This window comes from Pleurodeles waltl, chromosome 1_1, assembly GCF_031143425.1.
Source record: "Pleurodeles waltl isolate 20211129_DDA chromosome 1_1, aPleWal1.hap1.20221129, whole genome shotgun sequence".
In the NCBI taxonomy this organism is placed as follows: domain Eukaryota; kingdom Metazoa; phylum Chordata; class Amphibia; order Caudata; family Salamandridae; genus Pleurodeles; species Pleurodeles waltl.
The window spans coordinates 615,740,479-615,758,541 of record NC_090436.1 but is presented as its reverse complement, the minus strand read 5'-3'; the positions used below and the strand labels follow the sequence as shown (position 1 = coordinate 615,758,541).

Here is an 18,063-nt window from a genome sequence, read left to right as displayed (position 1 = left end):
CTGGCGGTGCACCGCTGGGCATTCTGACCGCGGCGATTCAGCAGCGGCCAGAAACGGACTTTCCGCTGCCCTTGAGAATCCTCCATGGCGGCGGAGCGCGCTCCGCCGCCATGGGGATTCTGACACCCCCTACCGCCATCCTGTTCCTGGCGGGTCTCCTGCCAGGAACAGGATGGCGGTAGGGGGTGCCGCGGGGCCCCTGGGGGCCCCTGCAGTGCCCATGCCAGTGGCATGGGCACTGCAGGGGCCCCCGTAAGAGGGCCCCACAAAGTATTTCAGAAATACGCGACGGGTGCCACTGCACCCGTCGCACCTTCCCACTCCGCCGGCTCAATTCTGAGCCGGCGTCCTCGTGGGAAGGCTATCATTCCGTGGGATGGGGGTAGGAGGAAGAATGGATATTTTAAAGGCAATTAGATGACCCAGCCAGGATACCTGCAGACATTTCCAGCAGCGGAGCTCTTTCAAGACAGATCTCCGATACTATGGCCTGTTATCCTGCATCCAGGATGTTAAAGATGGAGTTAAGGTCAACCCTAAGTATTTGATGGATCACTGTGCCCTCTGAAAAGGGGTAAGGAACTGCAGAGTGGGGGGATCAGCCTTGAGAATCACAAGGTTTAGAGCTTGAGACTTAGACAGGTTAATCTTAAAGCCCAAGGCTTTTTGAAACGCGATCAGTGTTTGCATTATTGCCGGGAGGGAGGTCTCAGTCTGGTCGAGAGTGAGCAGGAGGTCGTCATCAAACATGCCTATCTTATGAGTACGGCCTCCAAAGGGGATACGCACTATGGGGGTCATTCTGACCCTGGCGGTAATTACCGCCATGGCGGAGGTTGGCGGTAGCACCGCCAACAGGCTGGCGGTGCACCGCTGGGCATTCTGACCGCAGCGGTTCAGCCGCGGCCAGAAACGGACTTTCCGCTGCCCTTGAGAATCCTCCATGGCGGCGGAGTGCGCTCCGCCGCCATGGGGATTCTGACACCCCCTACCGCCATCCTGTTCCTGGCGGGTCTCCTGCCAGGAACAGGATGGCGGTAGGGGGTGCCGCGGGGCCCCTGGGGGCCCCTGCAGTGCCCATGCCAGTGGCATGGGCACTGCAGGGGCCCCCGTAAGAGGGCCCCACAAAGTATTTCAGTGTCTGCTATGCAGACACTGAAATACGCGACGGGTGCCACTGCACCCGTCGCACCTTCCCACTCCGCCGGCTCAATTCTGAGCCGGCGTCCTCGTGGGAAGGCTATCATTCCGTGGGATGGGGGTAGGAGGAAGAATGGATATTTTAAAGGCAATTAGATGACCCAGCCAGGATACCTGCAGACATTTCCAGCAGCGGAGCTCTTTCAAGACAGATCTCCGATACTATGGCCTATTATCCTGCATCCAGGATGTTAAAGATGGAGTTAAGGTCAACCCTAAGTATTTGATGGATCACTGTGCCCTCTGAAAAGGGGTAAGGAACTGCAGAGTGGGGGGATCAGCCTTGAGAATCACAAGGTTTAGAGCTTGAGACTTAGACAGGTTAATCTTAAAGCCCAAGGCTTTTTGAAACGCGATCAGTGTTTGCATTATTGCCGGGAGGGAGGTCTCAGTCTGGTCGAGAGTGAGCAGGAGGTCGTCATCAAACATGCCTATCTTATGAGTACGGCCTCCAAAGGGGATACGCACTATGGGGGTCATTCTGACCCTGGCGGTAATTACCGCCATGGCGGAGGTTGGCGGTAGCACCGCCAACAGGCTGGCGGTGCACCGCTGGGCATTCTGACCGCGGTGGTTCAGCTGCGGCCAGAAACGGACTTTCCGCTGCCCTTGAGAATCCTCCATGGCGGCGGAGCGCGCTCCGCCGCCATGGGGATTCTGACACCCCCTACCGCCATCCTGTTCCTGGCGGGTCTCCCGCCAGGAACAGGATGGCGGTAGGGGGTGCCGCGGGGCCCCTGGGGGCCCCTGCAGTGCCCATGCCAATGGCATGGGCACTGCAGGGGCCCCCGTAAGAGGGCCCCACAAAGTATTTCAGTGTCTGCTATGCAGACACTGAAATACGCGACGGGTGCCACTGCACCCGTCGCACCTTCCCACTCCGCCGGCTCAATTCTGAGCCGGCGTCCTCGTGGGAAGGCTATCATTCTGTGGGATGGGGATAGGAGGAAGAATGGATATTTTAAAGGCAATTAGATGACCCAGCCAGGATACCTGCAGACATTTCCAGCAGCGGAGCTCTTTCAAGACATATCTCCGATACTATGGCATGTTATCCTGCATCCAGGATGTTAAAGATGGAGTTAAGGTCAACCCTAAGTATTTGATGGATCACTGTGCCCTCTGAAAAGGGGTAAGGAACTGCAGAGTGGGGGGATCAGCCTTGAGAATCACAAGGTTTAGAGCTTGAGACTTAGACAGGTTAATCTTAAAGCCCAAGGCTTTTTGAAACGCGATCAGTGTTTGCATTATTGCCGGGAGGGAGGTCTCAGTCTGGTCGAGAGTGAGCAGGAGGTCGTCATCAAACATGCCTATCTTATGAGTACGGCCTCCAAAGGGGATACGCACTATGGGGGTCATTCTGACCCTGGCGGTAGTTACCGCCATGGCGGAGGTTGGCGGTAGCACCGCCAACAGGCTGGCGGTGCACCGCTGGGCATTCTGACCGCAGCGGTTCAGCCGCGGCCAGAAACGGACTTTCCGCTGCCCTTGAGAATCCTCCATGGCGGCGGAGTGCGCTCCGCCGCCATGGGGATTCTGACACCCCCTACCGCCATCCTGTTCCTGGCGGGTCTCCCGCCAGGAACAGGATGGCGGTAGGGGGTGCCGCGGGGCCCCTGGGGGCCCCTGCAGTGCCCATGCCAATGGCATGGGCACTGCAGGGGCCCCCGTAAGAGGGCCCCACAAAGTATTTCAGTGTCTGCTATGCAGACACTGAAATACGCGACGGGTGCCACTGCACCCTTCGCACCTTCCCACTCCGCCGGCTCAAATCTGAGCCGGCGTCCTCGTGGGAAGGCTGTTTCCCACTGGGCTGGCGGGCGGCCTTTTGGCGGTCGCCCGCCAGCCCAGTGGGAAACCCAGAATGACCGCCGCGGTCTTTCGACCGCGGTACGGTCTTTCGACCGCGGTACGGTCTTCTGGCGGTTCCCGCTTGGCGGGCGGCTCCCGCCGCCCGCCAATATCAGAATCACCCCCTATATCTTCTGCTTGGTGGATAATGATTGCCAGTGGCTCAACCGCTAAAGCAAAAGGTAAAGGTGAAAGGGGGCAGCCTTGCCTGGTTCCTCTTCCCAGGCGGGTAGCGTGTGAAGGATGGCCATTAACACAATTTGTAGTGGTGGGCAATGCATACAATGCCATTATTCTAGAGATCATTGTCGGACAAAGACCAATTTTTGAAGGACCACTCGTAAAAAGGACCAGCTAACACTGTCAAATGCCTTCTCAGCATTCAGGGAAAGAAGGCAAGAAGGTATATTGTGGCGATGCATTTTTTCACTGAATGAGCAATGTGGCAGATATTTTCTGCTCCTTGCCTATTGAATATGAAGCCAACTTGATCTGGTTCAATCAGGCCTGGAAGATATGCCTCAAATCTATTTGCCAGGATTTTAGTAAAGATCTTGGCGTCCATGTTTAATAGGGCAATAGAAAGCGCATAGGGAGCGGTCACTACCGAGTTTGGGGATGAGAGTAATCTCTGACATGGCGGGGTTGAGACCTGTATCAGTTGTAAATGTGTTTCAAGAGAGTCAGCATATGGTCCTGTAGCTGGAAAATATATTTTATGGAAAAGGCACAGGGAGGCCATTTGGGACAGGGGTATTGCCTAAAGATAGGCCTTTAAGGGCACGGTGCAGCTCCTGTAGGGTAATGGGAGCCTCAAGTAGTTCAGAGTGAAGGGGATGAAGCGGATCCCACTGACAATCTGCTAGATAAGCATCTAGATCTTCCTTGGGAGCATCGCTTCTTTATAGAGGGTGCAGTAGAAATATTGGAACGCTTGTTGTTTAGCACTGTCGGAAGTGGCCCAAGTGCCATCTCCGGCCTGTATCTTGGATATATGGGAGCATGCATGTTGCTGTCATAGTCTACGTGCTAGGTGAGTCCCTATCTTGTGCCCTTCTTCATAGTATTTCTATTTTAGGGTGAGCAATAATTGTTCCACCCTATTAGCACGATGTACCCGCAGCTGAACACATAGGATGGTTAATCGCTGTTTGTTGCATCTCGATGGGACAGAATGATCGAGGACTTCCATCCCCTTAATATTATCTGCAAATCCCATCTCAATCAATCTACCCTCACGAGCCCGGACAATCTCTTTAGAAGACATAGAACCTCTTATAATTGCATTGAAGCCATCCCAAAGTGTATGCCCTGTAACTGTCAGTCAACAAGGATCAATCCCTACCACGGGCCAGAGCTTACACCTCAAAGTCCTGTAATCATAACAAGCAGTTGTGCCTTGGGATGATGTAAATAGAAGTGGCCAATGTCAGTGGTGAAGGTATCTTCAGGGTCCAGCTCCTGGACCACGTTGCAAGGGAAGGTGACCACTACATCCTGGATCGGGTGATGCAGGGAAGGCCCTGTGGATAGTCGCACCAGGGGTCCCAGTCCGTGGCATAATAGGGGGCCAGCAATACAAGTAGGCAAGTCTCTGCTGCCCAGCTTGGATGTAGGTTGTAGGGTGGATATGAGTGGCCAACCTGTAGAGAGAGTCACTGTCTAGTTCCAGCCCCTGTACAGTATGCAGGATCAGGGGCCCTCAGCTGTTCAACAACACCTGATACTGATTGCGTCAGAGGTATCTGCCAGAGTGAGCAATGAGGAACAAGAATCCGTCCACGGAGCACCCAAAGGGATCTCCCCTCTTTCAAGGGTCCCCTGTAGTTCTGGAGGGGCACCAATCAATACTTAAAATTGAGGCCCTGAGATCCCAAAACACTCAGCCCCCAGGTGCAGGGCATGAGATGGGGGCCAGGCTTAATGTGCTAGATCAAGCAGGAGGGTTGGGGAGGTGGCCCCAGCAGTCTCTCCTCACCTGCAGGGCTTCGCGGGGCCTGGCCTTGGTTGTAGGCTGCAAAAGCATCTCTGCTGACCTCTCTTCACCCTGGGTGCCTTGCGGGTCCAGATCTCTGCTGGAGGCTGCAGTACAGGCAGGAGGAGGGGAGGAAGGATGTTGCTCGTCTACTCAGCCGCCAGCAAGATCCACACATCATCGCTTGCAGACATAGCCCAGCACTCTTCAGTGCTGTCCATTGAGGTATCAGTAGGGCTGAGCGATTCGCCGTATGCCAAGCTCCTCGCAGTTCTTCCAAAATGGCGGGGCTCTGCTCACAAGGCCTCAGAGCGACTGAAGGTCATGGCCACACCAGGAACTCAATGCTGGGGGAGCAGAGCAGCTAGTTGGCCCCAAAACAGGCAAGCAGTCGTCCAGTTCTCCACAATGTGAATCCACCTAGTTCTGCAGGGTCCAGTGCACCACAGCAATATGGTAGTGCCACGACCTCAGACAGGGCTGTCGGGTGAGTCTTACTGCCGGTGAGGTAGGAGCAGGCTCCACAGCAACCACCACAGTCCCTGCAGGATGGGGGGAAGTCAGGGCACCTGGCCTGCTGTTTGGGGACTGGATTCCTAACCCTGGTGCTGTGGAACGCGAAGGACAGAATGTGAGGATCCGAAGCCAGGCCCCTGTTGTTGTAGTTTAGCAGCGATTAGATTAAGCATTAGCAGAAGACATCTTGTATTTAGTAACTATTGTGAACATTTCGCGGAATCCATTTTGTATTCGTGGCAGTCATTTTCTCTGCCACATGCTGCCATGTGCTCACCATGTGCTCTGTCCTACCTTTCTGTTAACTACTCTTGAAAATCTGCCTAGTGACAAGTTATATTTAGCATCTCCCACTTTCGCACATGCTCAGTAAGGTCTGCAGCTGTTAGTCCTTGAAAACTGTTAGCTCTTCCTACCTGTCGACTGTGCATTTCCACATGACCTTACATGTATGCAAGTCTTGCTTCTATAACTGTACCACCTCCTTTTAACCCCTGCGTGGGTATAAAAGGACCATGCTCTCTCAGTTCAGTGTGCTACTTCAAACATTACCGAAGAGTGCTGTTTGAACTGTAGTACCACCTCATGAGGTTAATAAACTTTGTCTTTTATTTCAGTTTCTGTGCCAACTTCTTCCTACATGGTCTGAGGACTTTGTGCAGAGAAAGGTGAGCCCCTTGCACTAGTAGGCCTTGCTGAGGCTTACTTCAACACCGTGGCCTTGTTTTATGGTGTGGTGAGCAGATTTTACATTGCCTACAGCAAGTTCAATCTATGCAGTCTTCCATACCTTGGAAAATACTTATTCAGTGTGTCTTTAAAAGTTCAAAACTGTCCTAATTTGCACACTTCGGCCACTTTTGTAGCTACCTAATTCGTTAATGGGGGCCAGTTTTGTTTGGTGTCCAAGGCCCATTATCTATCCCAGTCTGACTCTTCCATAGCTACACAAAAAATCAGCATGCACTAGTGCACGAGTGCCAATGGGGGCTTGGAGGAGAGCGAGGGCTTGCCCGGTCTGATCGGGAATAGGTGGTAGAATCCACCACTGGGTTTTCAGGGATTGGTTTAATTCAGCGGAAGGGCAGGAGTAATGGGGGTTTATATATAGGGGGCAAGGTGTGGACGGCCTCTTTGGCCATTTTGTCATACCCAGTATAGGCGTTTTTATTAATTTGTGTGAGGTAGGCCTTAGAATATAAACTTGGTATTGGATAGATTTGTTTTGGTTGTTAGCATAGGTTTTTTAAGGCTATTATGGAGAAAGTTAATAAGGTAGTGCAGGCATTGAAGGTATTGCAGGACAAAGGTAGGGAGGATATCTTGCGAGATGGGGTGCTGGAGCAGGCATGGGTGGGCTTACGTAGGCCAAAGAGAGTGTCCTCGGAGGGCGTGGCGGCAGCAGTAATTGCCTGCTCGTCACTGACTCATCGTCCGACAAAATTAGGCAGAAAGTGTTGCAAGGCGAAAAGTCAGGTCATCGCCGGAGCGCGTTATTGATTTTGGCATGGCAGTTGCGGCTGGCTTACCGGCTCATGGCTTGCATATCAGAAGAGGTGGGGCGAGGTTTGCGCATCACTCGGGGGCTTCATTTCGGCAGTGCGTTGTGTCCCAAGGCAGGGGAGCCCTGTCGCAGAGTGTGGTGATAGAGGAGGGGCGCTTGGGGGAGTGGGCCGGTGAAGCGCATGGGCGTTCAGTTACGCGTGTGCTACAGGAAGGAAAAACAAGCTCTACTCCCCTGAAAAACAAAGGGTGAGCGAGGGGAGAGAGCATTAGAGAAAAGACCGTTAGGGGCTACAATAAAGATGGCGGCACCCACTGCAGGAACTCGGGAGAGAGTTATAAATATTTCAGATGAGGAGGGGAAAGTGCAGCCAGAGCAAGGAAATGTTAATACAGGTACTGAGTTATTTAATATGCCTACTGTCATGCAGGATGGTAGGTTGATACAGTTTATTCCAGATTAGTTAGTCCCATGCTACATAAGGTGCAGCAATGGGACGTTAACAATCAGTCTACATTTAAGGCAGGGCGCAGCATGTTGAATCTGTAGACAATACTGGTGTAGGCATGAGTGGTACGCTCTATGGTGAGACGGATGGCAGTGGGAAGGCAGGCATGGCGCAAGTTAGGTTGGATTTTTGGCAGCCAGGGTCAGTGGTATCACAGTCTGGGTGTGATGGCACTCATGCATTGGGCAGGCATGAGGAGTAGTCATCGTCAAGGTGACTTGGGTGGCTCGCATGCAATCAAAGGATGCCAGTGGGGGTTGGAGCACCCTCAGGACACCGGACAGAAAAGAGGGCGAGACCCGGAACGACTCGTCTGACATCAGGGGATGCATTAGGCCCCTTCATGAGGTTCATCACTTGGTGCATGGAGAGCCGTCTACCAGACGGGGCGCTGGCTGTGTTGAGCAGGCGTACAAACTGGAAGGGGAAGTTTTAGATTATGAAGATGGGAACGACCAGAGGATGGAAAAATTGTGCAACAGAGGGCAGTGCAGAAAGATGTCAGGGACCAGGGTAAAGCTAATGAAGGACGGAGGCTTGGTGTTTTACAGGAAACAACAGAGAAGGCGGTTCCGGATCGATCGTCGGGTTGGAGAAGATCGACATATGATCACGGCTGGAAACTTACCTCAAGGTGAGGAGCATAGGGCGCATTTAGAAAGGGGTGAAGGGTCCCAAGTTGGGGGGGTCTGAGGTTGGGCAAAGGTTTTGGGCAAAAATATGGGGATTCCAATAGTTCTATGTGATAAAAGTGATGGTGTCATTGATGTTTCAACGCAGGTGGTCAGTGGATAAGAGATGGGTTCAGGTAAGTCGGATTTGAGTCGAGTAGGGAAAGGTCAAGTTCCCAACAGTATTGCCATAAATGAGGGTTCTTGGGAAAGTGTAAAAAGCAAAAAACTGCCATACATGGGAGGGCCGATGCCTTTGGGGGCGCATCGCACTCAGAATATGAAGGATAAAATATGGAAAGGCGAATTTATTGATGTTTTTAAGCTCCTTCATAGGGAAGTTGAGGCTAATGAAGGTTCCAAGGAAGAGGAGTGGGAATTAGCGCGTAGGCCTAAGGTACCTTTTACTATTGAGACCTGGACTTCATCCTTTTTGATATATGTGAGTGTGTATTATGAGTGTTATCCAGAAAGGTGTGTAGTGTTATTCAAGTATATGGATATTGTAAGGAGGGCTCAAATGGATAATGGCGGTTTTGGATGGTTCAGATATGATAAGGAGTTTAGGACTAGGAAGGCCATTTATCCAGACAAGAAATGGGTGGAGATTTATAATGAGTTATGGATGCAATGGCTTAGAACTGCGATGAACGCGCTGATAACACAGACGGCAAGTGGGTTGCCTTTGCAATATAAGCCCTTTCAGGGGCGTCCCACCCAATATGGGGTGGGGAATGCGTCGAGAGCGCAGCTGCATCAGAATGGGGCATGCTGGTCATTTAATAGCGGTGTGTGTTCAAAACAACAATGTAATATGCTCCAGTTGTGTAGGCAGACATCCCGCTTTCCAATGTTTCGGTAGGTTACATTGGGGATGGCAAGGTGTGCATGGTAGAGGAGGTGACAGGGGAAGGGGCCACATGCAGCACGTGGCGAGAAAAGGGCCCTACTCCTGTTTTGAGGTTTCACAGAAGTTTTTAGACTATGTTATCAGGGACCAAGAGTACAAAGATGGGCCAGAAATTTGAGGTCTGCTAGGGAGAATCCAGAGGAAGTGAGGGCTAAGTTGCGGCAGGAGCTAGTGTTGGAGAGAATTGTGGGCCCCTTTGATTGTTGCCCATCAGCTGATGAAGCGATCTCTCTTGTAAAATGATGTGGTATTGGGGCTGAAATGGCAAAATCCGACATTCAGTCGGCTTTTAGACTTCTTCCAGTGCATCCAGAGGATTTTTGTTTGTTGGGCGTTCAGTTTGATAATGCCATTTGCGTGGACAGGATGTTGCCTATGAGTTGTTTTGTTTCCTGTTCGCTGTTTGAAATGTTTAGTACGTTTTTTTCAGTTTAAGTGTGATCATAAATATGTAACACATTACTTGGATGATTTCTTTTTGGTTGGTAAAGCTGATTCAGGTGAATGTCAGACAGCTCTGTTGGAATTGGAGAAGGCTATGCTTGACATGGGGTTCCATTGGCCCCAGAGAAAACTGAAGGTCTTTCAACTTGTCTGAATTTTTTTAGTCATTGAGTTAGATTCCAATAAAATGGAAGTGCGTTTACTTAAAGAAAAAGTGCAGACGCTGGTTGCAATGTTGGAAGAGGCAGTGCAAAGATCCAAGTTGGAGTTGAACCAGGTGCAAAGTTTGCTTGGTCATTTAAATTTTACTTGTAAGTTTGTGAGAGTAGGCAGGGCCTTTTCTAGGAGGTTGGGTTTTGCGCTGAGTGGTGCAGTTTTGCCTCAGCATCATATCCGGCTTCGAGCAAGTGTTAAGGCAGATTTGAGGAAGTGGATTACTTTTTTGCAAGATTTCAATGGAGTTACTATGTTGGTTGATGATGAGGATTGGGCTTGGCAAATTCATTTTGTTTCGATGCTTCTGGGGCGCATGGTTTTGGTCTTTTCTTGAAAGGGCATTGGGCTGCTGAGAGTTGGCCAGTGGCCTGGAGAGTAGCTAGGCATAGCATTGCTTTTTTGGAGTTTCTTCCGTTAGTTGTTGCATTGTCAATTTGGGGACACACGTTAGCTAATAGGAACGCAGTTTTTAATGTTGACAATCAGAGAGTTGTGAATTTAGTGAATTCTCAAAAAGCAAAAGATATAAAAAGTGTTGAAACTGTTGAGATTGTTTTTACTGAATTGTTTGAAATTTACATATTATTCAAGGCTAAGTATGTCCCAGGTATTAATAATGACATTGCTGATGCGCTATCTCGTTAGCAGTGGTGGAGATTCCGTGAGCTTGCACCGGGAGTAGATGCACAGAAGACAGCAGTTCCTGGGGAGTTATGAGAGATGGGAATGTGAGGATGTTGGAATAGGTTCAGCAGTCCATAGCTCTGTCTACACAAAAGAGTTATGACCAGGCCTGGTCTGAATTTCTCAGATCAGGTGCTGTTCGGAGGGTGGGTGGTGTGTTTGCTTGTAGAGAGAGACGGGAGGACGCTGTTCATTTCATTATGCAGCAGATCGACTCAGGGCTGTTGACAGTAACCATATCGGGTAAGTTGTCAGGTATTTCCTTTGACAGTAAGTATGTTTGGGGTTATAATCCAATGGAAGGAGAAATCTGCAGAAGGATACTCGCTGGTTGGGCTCGAAAGAGGGTGCAAGATGTGATCGAAGATGACCAATAACGTTGCAGCTGTTGAAGGATCTAATTTTAGTTTTAAAAGAAGTTTGTTTTCCAACTTGGGAAGTTCTCTTGATGTCCCTTTGTATGTCATGGCTTTTTCATGGTGCGTTCAGAGTTTCAGAGCTGTTGGGTGTTAAAGGTAAGGAAGGCATTCTGTGTTCGGATGTGCGGTTGAGGAAAGGAGCTATATATTTGTGGTAAAGATCATCTAAGGTTGATCAGTTGGGAAGGGGCCAAGAAGATGTATTGAAGAGGAGTGATCCCCCTGTGTGTCCAGTTTATTGTTGGTCTTCTTTTGCCCGTATTTTGCCGGCAGATTCCAGGTTTGTATTTGTTCATCATAATTGTACCAATTTGAAGTCGAATCAGTTGCTTTCGGTTCTAAAAATGGCAATTAAAAGACTGGGGATGGCTACGCAATTTCATGGTACACATTCATTCAGTATTGGGGCGGCTAAAGAAGCCAAACTACTTGGGAGATCAGACAAGGCGGCAATGGATTTGGGTTATTGGAGGTCTGTGTTTTCAACGCTATGTTAGAGTAAACCAGTATGAGGCATGTTGAAATGTTTATATGTGTCACTGAATTTTATGGGTAACTGTGTGTGTTTTTATGCCCCCACCACTCACCTAACCCCCCCCCCCCCTTTTTCAGGTTGTGTAGCTGGCCCAAACAGAGCGTGTTCAGTTTGGATAGTGGGACATTCCTTCATGCGCTGGGCAGAGAAGCAGGCTTCTTCAAGACATTCTGGGCGTCAATTGGGTCTGGATGGGGAATGAGGTGGGGGAGCTGTTATACGTTCTTGCTAAAAGATTATCTCATTTGGGAGAGAATGATTTAGTGGCTTTGTCAGGTATTGGACTTTTGAAGGCCATGAAGATGGATTTATTGAGGATCAAACAGAAATGTCCGGGGATGCACATTGTTTGGACCCAATTGGTACCGATGCACATTTGGAGGGGAGCGAATTCATCCAAAGGTATAGAAAAACAACAAAAAATGAACAGGGATATGTGAAATTTTTGTAATTTGCAAGAGTTTTCAGTTTTGCAGCATGAAGAGATTGCGCATACGGATGTGGATCTTTTTAGACAGGATGGGGTGCATTTGTCTTTTTTGGGCATCAAACATTATTTATTGGATCTAAAGATGAAGATTTCAGACCTTTTAGGTGAGAACTTGTGGGATTGTGAATAGATACATAGCTGCTTCGGGTGGGGCAGGAAAATGCTGATGGGTTTTCCTGTGTGGTGGGTTTTTCACAGACAGGCTTTGGGGGGGATGAGTACGGATGCACAAAGATGAGTGGTCATGGAGTTTTGACAAGGAACAAAAGGCAGGAAAGGCAAGGGTAACTACAGAAGGTGGACAGCAGAACAGATGGGTACTGGATCGGGTTAGGGTGGGGTTGGGAAGGGGGTATTGATGAGGGGTATGTTTTTTAGAGGGTGGGGGTTGGGTCTAGGAATATGTTTTATTGAGGACTTTTAGTTTTGTAAGGCTTGAATGCCAAAGTTAATGTTTTATACCAGACCTGTACTATTAAAGCGGCCTTTTACCCCTAAATGGTGAGTTGTGGTTTAAGTTGTGGTTTATACGCTGTTTCCCTGATTGGAGCTGAATGAAAGGGCATTGTCCTGTGTGCAGTACAAACTAGTGCCAGTGCAGAATTCTTTTAAGACTTTTTATAGTAGAGGCACATAATTTCCCACTGTTTGTGTGGTTTGAAAAGAAAACCTTGAAAATTGCCTGCAGACAGACTGCAAATTGTGTAGCTAAATGAAACTGAAGGAGTTGTATTTGTGCCCTTTTTGGGATCACATCACTTCTCTTGTTCCCTCTCCCTATCACCAACAGACTTTTTCATAATAATGCCAGTGGATTTCATAGCAGAAATCATGCAACATCAGAAACTGGCAGATGGAAAAAAATGTTTGAATCCAAACAGGAATTAGATTTCATGTACATTCCTACAATTATGAAGTCTGTGGTCATTTACAGCATCCTGGTGTTTTTCCATTCAGATGTATGTAAATATTATTTTCAAAACTATAATCGAACTCTTTAGAACTAGCAATAAACCCCCATATGGAGAAAAAATATTATTGGAGCCCTGTCAATACCTTGGTCTGATCCATCTGCACACAACTATGAAAGATCAAAAAATATGATGTACAAGTTCTTAGAAATAAATAACTTGGGTTTTCTATGGACTAACCTATCGTCTACTAATACCGTAGGAATAAAGTGATAACCCCAGTTTTTCCCAAGGAAGTATTTTTGTTGCTTAAATAATACAAAATTTGTGGACAGGAAGGAGTACGTGTTTAACATGTAAATCACATAGTAATGTTCACATGAATTACCATCACAGGTGTCAAAATCTAAAAACATGAGGAAATAAAAGATCGATTTTGTCTCACATAAAAAAATGATGACAGGGTTATATTCCAAAATGAGTTCTAAGCATCCCAAGCAGAAATCTGCGAAAAACACATCTGTGTTGAAACTGTTTACAGATCAATTAGAATGCAAACCATGACTCATTTTAAAATTAGCACAAAATGCTCACTCTGCAATACGCTGTTCATTTTCCAGCAGGAGATGGGCGACTGTAACGAGCAAGCTCAGTCTGAACTTATGCAAATACTTCCCAGGTCACGAGGGTCATGTTCAAAGCTCGCCGCACTTTGACGGCTCAGCTGCTAGGGGCCTGCCACGAGTCTGAGATGAGCACTGCAGTCGCAGCCCACGGGAGGGAGAAGCGGTTGGGCAGCGTGGGGGGTGGGGGGACGCGAGGGGAGCATGAAAAATAAATTAATTAATTAATTAAAAAGAAAATTCGCGACTGTTTTGCTGCGCCACCTCCAACACGCTCCTCATCTGTAGGGACAGGTTCAGGCTCCCACCCTGCCCTGCGTCGAATCCTACCACTGCTTTCATGTTGCTAGCAGCATGAACGCAGCAGTAGGATTGGACGGAGCGCCCTGGCTGGGCCCTCCGAGGCAGAGTAGGAGCCTCTGCCTGCTCTCTCCAACCCGGCACTGTGGTGCCGGGTTGGAAAGAGCCTACTGAGCATGTATGTTTGGCCGGCCAAACATACATGCACACTCCCCCTTAGTCCCTGTCACATCAGTGGCCCCGCTCAATTTGCAGTAAAAATTTAATAAATATAGTTTATTACATTTTTACTGTAAAGGTTTTGCAGCTGCTGCTGCTGGCGGGGGGGCAATGCTCCTCCGCCACAGCGGAGGAGCCGCCCCAACTGGCAAAGCCCCAAATTTAGGAAGTGGACCTGTGTTCTGTGGGATGGCTGACCGGTGACAGTAGTCGCTGTGTCCACCCACCAACCAAACCCACCAACTTCTTTCCATAAATAGATTGGGGCATATTTTTCAATATATCATGCAGCACAGCAAGTCACCTATCTCTGCTGCATGATAGGGAAAGGGCAGGAATGCACTGTACTTAACATTGTACAGCGCATTCCTGTCATTCCCAGCGCCATCGCATGCACCCTTGCACAATGGTGCAAGGGTGCCTGCGTTGTAAGCAGGATTGTTTTTGTGAGGGACACCTTCCAGCACAAAAATAATCCCCTGATGCATTTTCCTCTTTCTATGTGTGCTGAGAATGCAGCACACATAGAAAGAGGAAGTAACAAGGAGAAATAAAGATATTTCTCCTCGTTACGCCTCACCTGGGGTGGCCTAGGCTTTTGACGCATTCCAAGGCCTATCAGTACTGGTAAACCTGGGAACACGCCAAAATCAATGAGTGGATGCCAATCTTCACCCATGGAACGCCTTCCCATTTGCACTGTTACTCTAGATTTATCAAGCCAGGTAAGGCCACTATGTAAGGTGGCCTTGCCTTATAAATCTACCTTAAGAGTTGCGTTGCTCTTGCACCACATTGTGTGGCTTGAGTTTTACTCAGGAGAGAGGACTTCTGTAATTCACACAAGTAATATGTCAGCCTTGATAGTCTTTTCTGGTATTTACCGGGAACTGCAGCACCAAAATCTGTGTGATCCGATAAATACAGAGGCTTGCCCGTTTTAAATTCTAGAAGGCTTGACCTGCTGAAATTTAACAAAAGATGCAATCTTTATTGCAACTGGTAACTACGGGGTCTGAATGACATTGCATCACATGCCATTGTGATCCCAATCACAATTTAACAGCCCACTTAAAATCAGGTCATATGAATTATGCACAAGACCTGTTGGAGCAAAAACCCTAGATACCTGTCAAACTTTCAGACTTTCAACCACTACATCATGCCTCACATGATCCCACAAGAATACTTCCAATGCTAACATCACAGTGCTTGATCATTGAGAATGCAGGCCCGAACTCTGGATTGCTCTCAACCCACACATGGGGACTGAGCCAAACTACCATAAAATTCAGAAAAGTTCCAAAATAGATTTGCTCAGATTGTCATTCAATGTAAATCATGACCTGTGGTACAGTGACGGAGTAGGATGAATACGAGGTCTCCTTGACATTACGGATGGTTGGTATGACAACCCCATCATCAATAAGTCCACTTCAGAGTTAGATGGGACTTTCTCACTAAACCACACCAAAGGACAGCTGGACAGAAACCTTGGGAAATTAGGTTTTTCTATGTCATTCCATTACTTCAAAACTAACTTTCATATGGTATTGTGTAAGGGAAGTTTTCCAGGTTGCTTCTGGTGATATAGTTGGAAGAAGTCATCATCCTTTTCTGGGAGGCCTCTTGAAAGGATATTCACATCCACATGAGTAGCTCTGTAGGTATGTCTTAAGCCTGCCACTGCAGTGTCTGTTTGTGTAATTTTAAACTGCCATTTCAACCTGGCAAGTTCACCCACTTGCCAGGACGAAACCTTTGCCTTTTACTACATGTACGTCACACATAAAGTAGGCCCTTGCAGCTCCATGTGCAGGGCGTAGGGTATTTCTAAGGTAGGACATGCACTGGTATGTTTTACATGTCCTGATAGTAAAATACTGCTACATTTGTTTTTCACTATTACTATTGCAAGGTCTATCTCTCCCATAGGATAACAAATATCCTTTAAGTGTAATTTCCATTAGGAACAGACAGAGATTTGGAGTTTGAGGTCTCAAAGCTCAAAATTTAAAAATAGACAGCTTGGTGAAGTTGGTTATTGAATTGTAAGTTTGAAAATGCCACTTTTAGAAAGTGGGCATTTTCTTGCTTAACCATTCTGTGCCTCTGTCTGTCTGCTGAATACACGTCTGGGTCAGGCTGACAGTTGTGCTGTTTGTGCATTCACTCTAGACAGTCACACAAAGGGAGCTAAGGTGTGCCCTGCATATCCTGATGGCCCATCACCAGGTTGAGGGGTCTTACTGAGCTAGAGTGGTGGGAGGAGCTGACATTTGCACCTGAGTAGTACTCTGCCTGTCCTCACACAAAGTCATTTCCAACCCCCTGGAGTGTGTCTGGGGCCAGGGCAGGGAAAGACAGGTCTTGTTCACTACAATGACTTCTCTTTGAAGTTTGCCTGCTTCAAAGACAGAAATGGGTATAAGTACTGGACTTCTGACACCACATAGTTAGAACACTTCTGGACTGAGGACATTCTGCCCGGAAGAAGAGATGGCTTTGGGTCCCTGTTTGGACAGAGTGCAAACCACTGCCAACTAGAGACCCCGTTTCTAACAGGATATAATTTACTTCCTATCCTTAGCATGGGGGCAGAGCTCAGAAACTACATTGACATACAAGGATACCGGTATGTTTTTAAAAGAAATTAATTAAAATGCTTTATTTGGGCAGCATAATTATGTTGGTGGGGAGCTGAGCTCAGTTTGTTTAGGACCGTGTCGAGGAATACTTGGACTCGGAGTAATAAAGATTACCAATTATTAAGAATTTAAGACCAATCTGGGGAATGGAAACAAACACAAGAGTTTTGTTTTGTTAACTAGACTCAGAAAGACTTAGGAAATGACAAGGAGAAGTATTACCGCACAACTGAGTGCATTCCCTTTCTGAAGCTCAATCACAATCGCCACTCTGATTCATTGCTGTTTGTACATCGGCTAAACATTTTGCTTTCACCCTTCAGGGCATTGAATTATTTTCCTTCTTTAAACGGATTCCACTTCATTTATGGATTACATCCTCTTAAGCTTAAAGTGGCATTATATCATGTTCTGTTAACTTTTTGCAATTATTGCAGTTTCTGTGACACTATTCTTGCTCATGTAATAAAAGGTTTGATAGTAAGAAAATCAGATTACACAGTTCCCAAGTCTAATGTCATGCTTGAAAACAAATATTTAAAGTGGAGAAACAAAATTTCAGTGATTCCTTGGAACTAAATAAGGAACATGAATATATAATAGCAAAGAGGGCTTTATGCCACTCCGGACATGCAAGACTTAAGGGCCGACAAAAAGTCAATTTTTCCACAAAGAGAAAGTGGAAACAATGATTGAAAGGAGTCTAAATGCTGACATAGAACAAACCACGTTCCTTAATAAATAAGGTAGAGAGAACACGTCACCAAGGGGCATATGTATTAAGATTGTGATTAGAAGTATACAAATTATGATTTTCTCCGAATGGCAATTAGGAAATCACTATTCCTAATGCATGAAACTTTATTTTTTTTTATTAGAATTTCCTAGTGGGTTGGATATTGACCTACCTCCCGAATATCAATGAAGTAGGTCTCAAATTGTGACTTATGAGGAATGGCTGCCATCACCGGGAAAGTGGCCTGCTGAGGTCAGAAGACCATCATGTCTGTGATAGCTTTAAGTAAAGCAATCTATTTTCTTAAAGGCAACCCATGATGCATTTTTTTTAATGAACATTGTAACCATTTTTTTAAACAATCTCAAAGGAGAAGGGCTCTTTGGGGGCCCTTTTCCAATGAGGTTACAATCTCCTTTGAGAAGGTGGAAAAGTATTACTGTTTTGTAACTAGAATTTGGTGGTAAAACATCATTGATACATATCCTAAGGAAACACTGTTTGGAAGGGACGCCCTGAACAACCTCTTCCAAACAGGGATTCCTTATGATTTCCTAAACTCATTTAGAGATTTGGGAACATGTTACAGATACTCAAAATGGGTTTAGTACTTTGTACAAGCTGCAAAATAGCTTTGGACATCTGGTCACAAGGCACTAATTCCCCTACTCACACAAATTCTAATTTAGACACAAACTCCAGC

The 18,063-nt window shown here is 47.4% G+C and overlaps 1 protein-coding gene and 1 long non-coding RNA gene across 2 annotated transcripts in view; one reads left to right on the top strand and one right to left on the bottom strand.

Moving 5' to 3' along the window:
- CAMK4 (calcium/calmodulin dependent protein kinase IV) overlaps window positions 1–18,063 on the bottom strand; it is an 892,231-nt gene that overhangs the window by 617,298 nt on the left and 256,870 nt on the right. The window lies entirely within an intron of this gene.
- The window catches only part of LOC138283403 (uncharacterized), a 74,640-nt gene that overhangs the window by 52,870 nt on the left and 3,707 nt on the right, over window positions 1–18,063 (top strand). The gene's annotated exons all lie outside the window — the stretch shown is intronic.